The sequence below is a fragment of the Podarcis tiliguerta genome (assembly GCF_965153285.1).
Source record: "Podarcis tiliguerta genome assembly, chromosome: 16".
Lineage (NCBI taxonomy): Eukaryota > Metazoa > Chordata > Lepidosauria > Squamata > Lacertidae > Podarcis > Podarcis tiliguerta.
Window position 1 is genome coordinate 29,907,961 of NC_139549.1, and position 8,494 is coordinate 29,916,454.

Consider the following 8,494-nt stretch of genomic DNA (forward strand, 5'->3'; position numbering starts at 1 on the left):
CACAAGGACAGGGCGCAAGCAAAATGCCTGTCAGCTCCAATTACTGGATAGAAGCTACATATCCTATTGGCATTAAAGCAGCTCAAATGAATGCAAGTTAAAGAAAATATCTCTCTCCCCCCCCCCTTTTTTTTTTTTGTTTTGCTCTCCTTGTCAAAGACAGGATTGACTGGGCATCAGACCACAAGGAGGGCAGGGCGGGGAGCCAGATTAGAACTCAGATAAAGAGAGACAACTTTCAGGAGACGGGTTCTTTCAGAGAGCAAACCTGAACATGCCTACTCGGAAGTAAGCTACACTGAGTTTGATGGGGCTTACTCCAAAGTCGGTGTGTAGAGAATCATAAAACTTTGGTTCCTAGCAGCAAGAAGGGAAAGGGTATCATGCTGTTATATGGCTTCCAACATTTCTCCAACGAAAATAGAGACATCCCATTCTATAATGATAATTTTACTATTTATACCCCCACACATCTGACTGGGTTGCGCCAGCCACTCTGGGCAACTTCCGATATATATAAAAACAAAATAAAACATTGTTTGTTTGTTTTTTAAAAAAACCTTCTCTTTACAGAATTGCCTTCAGACGGTTCAGGGGTCAGATAACTCTATACCCTCCAACATATGAAAATAGGGACATCCTAAGGAAAAGTGGAACATTCCAGGATCAAATTAGAAATTGGGGTGGCTTCTCTAAATCAGGAACGCCCCTGGAAAATACAGACACATGGAGCGTCTACTATTAATGAGCAGGGATGGATGAATTCATCAGTTTTGGGTTTTCCTCAGTTTTCCAGTCTCACGGTGGGCAGGGGCATTTCTGCATCAGTTTGCGATTTCAAAATTCATCAGCATTTTAGTGCTCTTACTCATTTATTTGCAAGCACTTTCCCCAAATAGAATGCACTTTTATATGTGATTTTACTAGTGTGTGCCTTTTTATGTTCACTTTGCCCTAATATAATACATTGTTGTTCACATGATTTGGTCAGAGAACTGCATCACAACATTTGGAGAAGCATTAAGGGCAGCTGTGTTTTGGCCCAAGTATCAGTTTGGAAAGTGCAAATTACATAGGTTCACATTAAAATATGAATCAAAATCGAATTTCTCCCCCATTTCTACAAATGACACATTATACCCAAATGTATATATTTAAATGTGGTGGCGGTTTTTCTTTTGAGGGGGTAGGACGGAGTTTGGAAGGGGTGATTTTCGTCAAATAAGGGTATGCGTTTAATGGAACCCTGCTTTCTTTTTCTGATGAACCCTCCCTTAACTGCAGGATTGCACACACATCTCTAAGAGTAAATACAGCCCCAGTATCATGTGGGGAGGGGGAAGTGGTCAGGAGTCGGGGAGATGGAGTGGGAAAGTAGTATATACTACAAAGAGTCACCCCAGATCCCACAAGTGTCATTATTTTCCAGGTACGGTCCTGGATTTGCAGAAACCATCCATTTTTCTGATTTGATCCTGGAATGTCCCATTTTTCCTTATGACATCCCTATTTTCACTGGAGAAATGTTGCAAGAGTATGGAGTTAGGAGACCCCTGAGCCAAGGAGATAAGTTACTATACAACCTTTAGAAGAAATCTGAAGGCAGCCCTGTATAGGGAAGGGTTTTTTAATGTTTAATGTTTTATTATGTTTTTATATGGGACATGAGTGGCACTGTGGTCTAAACCACTGAGCCTTGGGCTTGGTCGGCAGTTTGAATCCCCACAACAGGGTAAGCTCCCATTGCTTGGTCCCAGCTCCTGTCAACCTAGTGTCAAAGCGCAAGTAGATAAATAGGTACCGCTCTGGCAGGAAACTAAATGACGTTTCTGTGCACTGCTCTGGTTTCGCCAGAAGTGGCTTAGTCATGCTGGCCACATGACCTGGAAAAACTGTCTGCAGAAGCGGACAAACGCCGGCTCCCTTGGCCTGTAAAGCAAGATGAGCGCCGCAACCCCAGAGTTGTTCGCGACTGGACTTAACTGTCAGGGGTCCCTTTACCTTTATGTTTATGTTTTTATATATGTTGGAAGCTGCCCAGCGTGGCTGGAGCGGTTAACTCAGCCAGATGGGTGGGGTACAAATACAGTGGTACCTCGGGTTACATACGCTTCAGGTTACAGACACTTTAGGTTACAGACTCCGCTAACCCAGAAATAGTACCTCGGGTTAAGAACTTTACTTCAGGATGAGAACAGAAATCGTGCTCTGGCAGCGCGGCAGCAGTGGGAGGCCCCATTAGCTAAAGTGGTGCTTCAGGTTAAGAACAGATTCAGGTTAAGAATGGACCTCCGGAACAAATTAAGTACTTAACCCGAGGTACCACAGTAATAAAATTGTTGTTGTTGTTGTTGAATAGGATGTCCCCATTTCCACCGGAGAAATGTTGGAGGGTGTGCAAGGTCCCTCCTGAAATGGCTTTTTCCTCTAAGAAGCATCCGTCAAGGTTTACATGTTCCTTTGTGTGTAACATGCAGTTTGGGCAACAGCTATCTATGTGTGTGTGACACTTAACACACAGGAAGCAGCCGTGGGGGCTGTTATTTTAGAGCCAATGGGGCACTGCCCCGCAAACCTCAGTGTGCCTGCAGACGGCCTTCACCTGCCTGCCTTCTTACAACCGGTGAGTGTGCCACCATTTGCCCAAGGAAGTTTTAGGTGAAATTTCAGCCGGTGGGGGCATTTGCAGAGATGGTCTCCTTTGCAGCCATCTCTCTCCCTCCCTCCCTCCCTCTCCCTCTCTCTCCTGCACAGGTGACCAAAGCTCGTAACACCCATAAACCAGTTAAGACCATAAACCAGTTAAGGCCAATTCACTTGACCTAATTGGCATGCGGAGAATGTGGGCCGCATTGGATGTGCACAAAGCCCGGCACATTCTCAGCATGCCGCTCTGGGAGCACAGATTGGCCCCGGGGCTTTGAGTCTCTGTCATTCCTGGGATTCTGTCCTCCCATGAACAAGCGCTAGACTTACTTCCAAGTAAACAGGCCCAGGAACGAGCTGTTAGCCTCTAAGGCGTGCTGCATCTCTTATGCTTTTTGTCCTTGTTGTATAGAGTGGGTGAGATGGCCTAACGTGTTCGATGCATTAGTTAACTCAACTCAGTGAAGACCTGTATTCACATTTCACCAGGATTCAACAGTGCAACAGTAAAAGATCTTCCTTGTATACATGCAGCCCTCAATTCAGGGGTGGGGAACCTCAGGCCTGAGGGCCAAATGTGGCCCCACAGCCCTCTCTGCCTGGCCCTTGGGACTCCCCCAGGCCACACCTCTTACCACCTCTGCTTTGCAAAGCTAAAATTTATTTTAATTGCTCCAGCCACTTTGGCCTCTGGACCCCCCCACCATTTGCATGAGGCCCCCATTAGGCTGCCCAGAAAAGAATGGGGCCCATGGACTGCAAAGGTTTTCCCACCCATGCCTTAGCCCCTTGCAAACAGTCTACGATCCTGAGGATCCCAGATACCTTGGCCTCAAAGGAACTAACAAGCTCTTTGAGAGCTGGGACCCGATTGCTCACAACAACCAAGACAGCCACCCTTTGTGCCAATACACTAGTTTTTATGTATTTATTTCTAAACAGAAAATAAATAGGACCAACTTGCTTACTTTCTACTTTCAGACTGTATTTGTTTATTTGTTGGAGTTGTTTGCTTGGAAGGCAAATAATTTAAGATTAAGGCTGGGGGAAGAGTTGGCTTCCGTGCGCTCTCTTTGCCGTTCTGATCCACACTTGTAAAATTGCTAGAAAGGCTTCTGGATTAAAACGTGAGTTTAAAATGCCTACTTCTCTCTTTGGCATTGCTTCTTAACGCTGAAAATCTGCAAAACAAATACATTTGCAATATTGTACTACTGCCCTCTAATGGAATGGAATGGAATTGTTTCACTTGCTTTGTGCTCGTCTGTGGCAATGAGATGATTTGCTTGCAATACTGTAGTTTGTTAGTGTTTCAAGGAACAATACTCTGTTCTGATGCACCACCCTTACTAATTTCACACTCTTTCTTGAGAGCACAGAAGGAGGTGAATGTTATGGGTTCAGGAATCTGAGGCACCCAACATTTTTAACATCAATTGGCTTACCAGTGCCAGGATGCCTCTGTTGTTAACAATTGTTTTGGGAATTACCACTATTAATTAGGTACTTTTCACTCACTGCATTTCATTTCCCTCTGGTCTCACTGTCTGAAGTCCCTCTGTCATACCATGTGTACCTGCAAATCAGGATAATACGTCATACATCTGATAAAGAAGAATGTAGTCCACAACAGATAATGCCACAAGGTCTCTAAGGCCCCACAAGACTCCTTATTGTTTGTACCTCACAGAGTCGCTGTGAATATAAAAGGTAAAGGTACCCCTGCCCGTACGGGCCAGTCTTGACAGACTCTAGGGTTGTGCGCCCATCTCACTTAAGAGGCCAGGGGCCAGCGCTGTCCGCAGACACTTCCGGGTCACGTGGCCAGCGTGACATCGCTGCTCTGGCGAGCCAGAGCCGCACACGGAAACGCCGTTTACCTTCCCGCTAGTAAGCGGTCCCTATTTATCTACTTGCACCCGGGAGTGCTTTTGAACTGCTAGGTTGGCAGGCGCTGGGACCGAACAACGGGAGCGCACCCCGCCACGGGGATTCGAACCGCCGACCTTTCAATCGGCAAGCCCTAGGTGCTGAGGCTTTTACCCACAGCGCCACCCGCATCCCTATCCCTATCCCTATCCCTATCCGCTGTGAATATAAAATGGTTCAAATCCCACACTTAGCCACAAAGCTCAGAGGGTAACCTTGGGCCAGCCGCAGTGTCTCAGCAGGGTCTACCCTACAGGTCTGTTGTGTGGATAGAAGCGGGGAAGGGAGAACTCCTTGAACCTTGTTCTCCTTGGATATAAATGAAGTAAAACAGTGAATAAAAATTCTTATTTATTATTTGGGATATACTTGGTGGGATATAAATGCAATAAAATAACACAGAATAATAAAAAGAAGATGAGAAAGAATGCTGTAAATCCACTTCAGAGCAACTTGGAGAAAATGTAAAAAGGTAAAGGTACCCCTGACCATTAGGTCCAGTCGTGACCGACTCTGGGGTTGCGGCGCTCATCTCGCTCTGTGGGCCGAGGGAACCTATTTATCTACTTGCACTTTGACGTGCTTTCAAACTGCTAGGTTGGCAGGAGCAGGGACCGAGTAATGGGAGCTCACCCTGTCGCGGGGTCGAACTGCCGGCCTTCTGATCAGCAAGTCCTAGGCTCTGTGGTTTAACCCACAGTGCCACCCGCATCCCTTGGAGAAAATGTTTTGTTGTTGTTTAGTCGTTCAGTCATGTCCGACTCTTCGTGACCCCATGGACCAGAGCACACCAGGCACTCCTGTCTTCCACTGCCACCTGCAGTTTGGTCAGATTCATGTTTGTAGCTTCGAGAATACTGTCTAACCATCTCGTCCTCTGTCGTCCCCTTCTCCTTGTGCCCTCCATCTTTCCCAACATCAGGGTCTTTTCCAGTGAGTCTTCTCTTCTCATGAGGTGGCCAAAGTATTGGAGCCTCAGCTTCAGGATCTGTCCTTCCAGTGAGCACTCAGGGCTGATTTCCTTAAGAATGGATGCGTTTGATCTTCTTGCAGTCCATGGGACTCTCAAGAGTCTCCTCCAGCACCATAATTCAAAAGTGTCAATTCTTCGGCGATCAGCCTTCTTTATGGTCCAGCTCTCACTTCCATACATCACTACTGGGAAAACCATAGCTTTTACTATACGGAATAATAATAATAATAATAATAATAATAATAATAATTCTATGATTATTCTAAATTGTAAAAAAATAATAATAATAAACAACACAATAATAATACCCTATACTATTGCAAAAACAAAGAAACAGAACTTTGATAGTAATGCATTTTATCGAAATAGAATTTAAAAATAAATAATAAATGATCATTATAACAATACATTACTAATAATAAAACTGAGTATTAATCTTATCATTACAAAATCTAAAAATGAGTAAAAGAAACAAGAAATAATGCATTAATTACTATGATTAGAAATAATAACAAACAAACAAATGCAACAATGCTTTAATAATAACAATAGCAGTTAGAAGGATGCATTTTTATTATTATGAAAATTTAAAAATAAATAATTTTCCCTGAGTTGCGGGGGGGGGGCGAGAAACAGGGCATGAATGAATGAATGAATATACATAAAACAATAATTATTAACAACAATGCTAAAAACTTTCTTGCTTAGGCAAGCCGACCAAGCTGCTCAGAGAGCGGAGGTTATAGCATTTTGACGTTTTCAAGCTGGGCCGTGACTTTTCCCCCGGTTCTCCCGTGTTACCTTTTTTACTATTTGCGGGGCACATCACGTTTTTGTAAAGGGGAAAAAATGAAACGAAACCCGTGTCGTGGTTTGGAAAGAAACGAGTCAGTCAGTCCCCACACCGGGGTGTGTGTGTGTGTGTTGTGCGCTTAAAAACCAACAGCACACAGAGAGAGACACCTCGAGCCGAGCGGCGGGGCAGAGAAAGGAGAAGGGAAGAGGGAAGTTGGAGGAGGGGGGCGTTTCTATGGCAACGGAGACGCCTGGAGGGATGCAGGGGACCAGGAGCATCTCCGCCTCTCCATCCACGCCTGGGAAGGGGAGGGCCCGAGGGTGACCCGGCAGTGGAAGCCTCGGCAATGGCCGCCGCTGCCGCCGCCGCCTTCTGAGGCCGCCCCGCCGGGTGAGTAGGGCCGCCTGCCTCGCCTGTGTGGGGAGAAGGAGCGGGGAGATGTGGGGTGGGGGACATTTTGAAGGGGGTGCCAGGGGGCGCTTCTCCAACGCCCCGCCCCGCCATGCGCTTCCATGCTGGGCCGCCTTTTAGCGTGAGCTGAGGGAGGGGGAGAGGCAGGGAAAATGACGTAATTATTATTATTATTATTATTATTATTATTATTATTATTTTAAAACCCCAAGCAAAACCCCAAATTCGTTTGGCGTCGCCGTGGAAGCTGCTGATTTCTTTTATTTGGAAACGACGCCTTTTTCAATCCTGGTAACAACTTTTAAGAGAGAGGAGAGGCCTTGCAGGCAAGGCGGTGCAGCGACTTACTTCCTCGGTGCTGCAGGGGAGGAGGGTATCGTGTGTATCTGAAACTTGACTACACGCGAAGCGCGGCTGTCCACGCGAAGGCCTAGTTTACGTGTTCGCTTGGAAGGAAGTACGGCGGGATTCGGCGGGCGTTTGCTGCCTGCTTGCGTAGCATTGCAAAATAAAATATGAAATGTCGTATACAGGGAGGCAAAACTAACAGGGTTAATATATTGGATTTGTTTTTTATTTTTTTGGTCAACGATGCATTTTGACTTATTGTAAGCAATATTATTATTATTATTATTATTATTTATTTAAAGGCAAGGTATATTGGAACTGGCATTTAAAACATTAAGGCCGCAGTCCTGTGCGTAAGCATTGGAGAGCCACCCTTCCGCGGAAATAAATAGATGACTGGAATTATTAACAGCACATTGTGTGTGAGTTCTACAGATTTTATTTAAAAAATAGGATTGCCTAATTTGGACCTTTGGAGATAGGGAGGCTTAGAAGTTAGAATAAATATGGGTGTTAGTTTGAATTTTTACTTGCCCTGTGAATATATTCTGAGACAGATAATGATGGTTTTTCAATGTGCATACATAAAATGCTCCTAATAGAGTCTACAGAGCTGTTAAAACATGCCTGAAACATGAGCTTGAGGAGAAATGTGATGTTTATACTTACACCAATCTTTGCAGCATCAGGCTATGAATGGTTCTTGGGGTCTCAGTACTTTTGGCTGGGCATGTATCCACTGAGAGTGGAATGCATGGTCTGCTGTTGAATTTTGACAGTTCCTGAAATCATTTCAGAGTTGCAAAATGAAGTCTTCTCCTGTCTATTTTGCTGGTTTTCTCACATATCCGGTCTTAATAAATTTATAGAACAACTAACTCTGAACTAAGTTGCAGTAGACTGAACTCAGCTTTAATATGCATGTTTTTACAGGCATTTAAAAAGCCAGTATCATCGTTCCCATATTTTATTCAAACTGGAGAGTTAGCAAAATGTTTGCTCAACCAATAATCTTTGCTATTTTCCTTTTTTAAAAAGAGATTAGTGTTACTTCTCCTTATTTTTGAGTATGGCAGCTCCATAGAATTCCCATCAAGTAAGCTCTACATAAAATGGAATTAACCTTTTTTTACATTTATGTGCAACGTACTATACATATTTAAATTCCATGGGGCTTGCTTCTCGGTAGACATGTATAGGGGCTGAACTGTTACTCTCATAATTTAGCTGGAAGAGACCTTTAAAAAGAAATCACTGTACTACACACTGGGATTTGTGAAGATGTGAATACTGGGTGATATATAGTTGCTTTTCAGTGAAACAAAAAAATTGAGAGGGGAAATACTGAATCTCCAGGTCACCAGTCCAAATAAGTGATAAATAAGATTTGT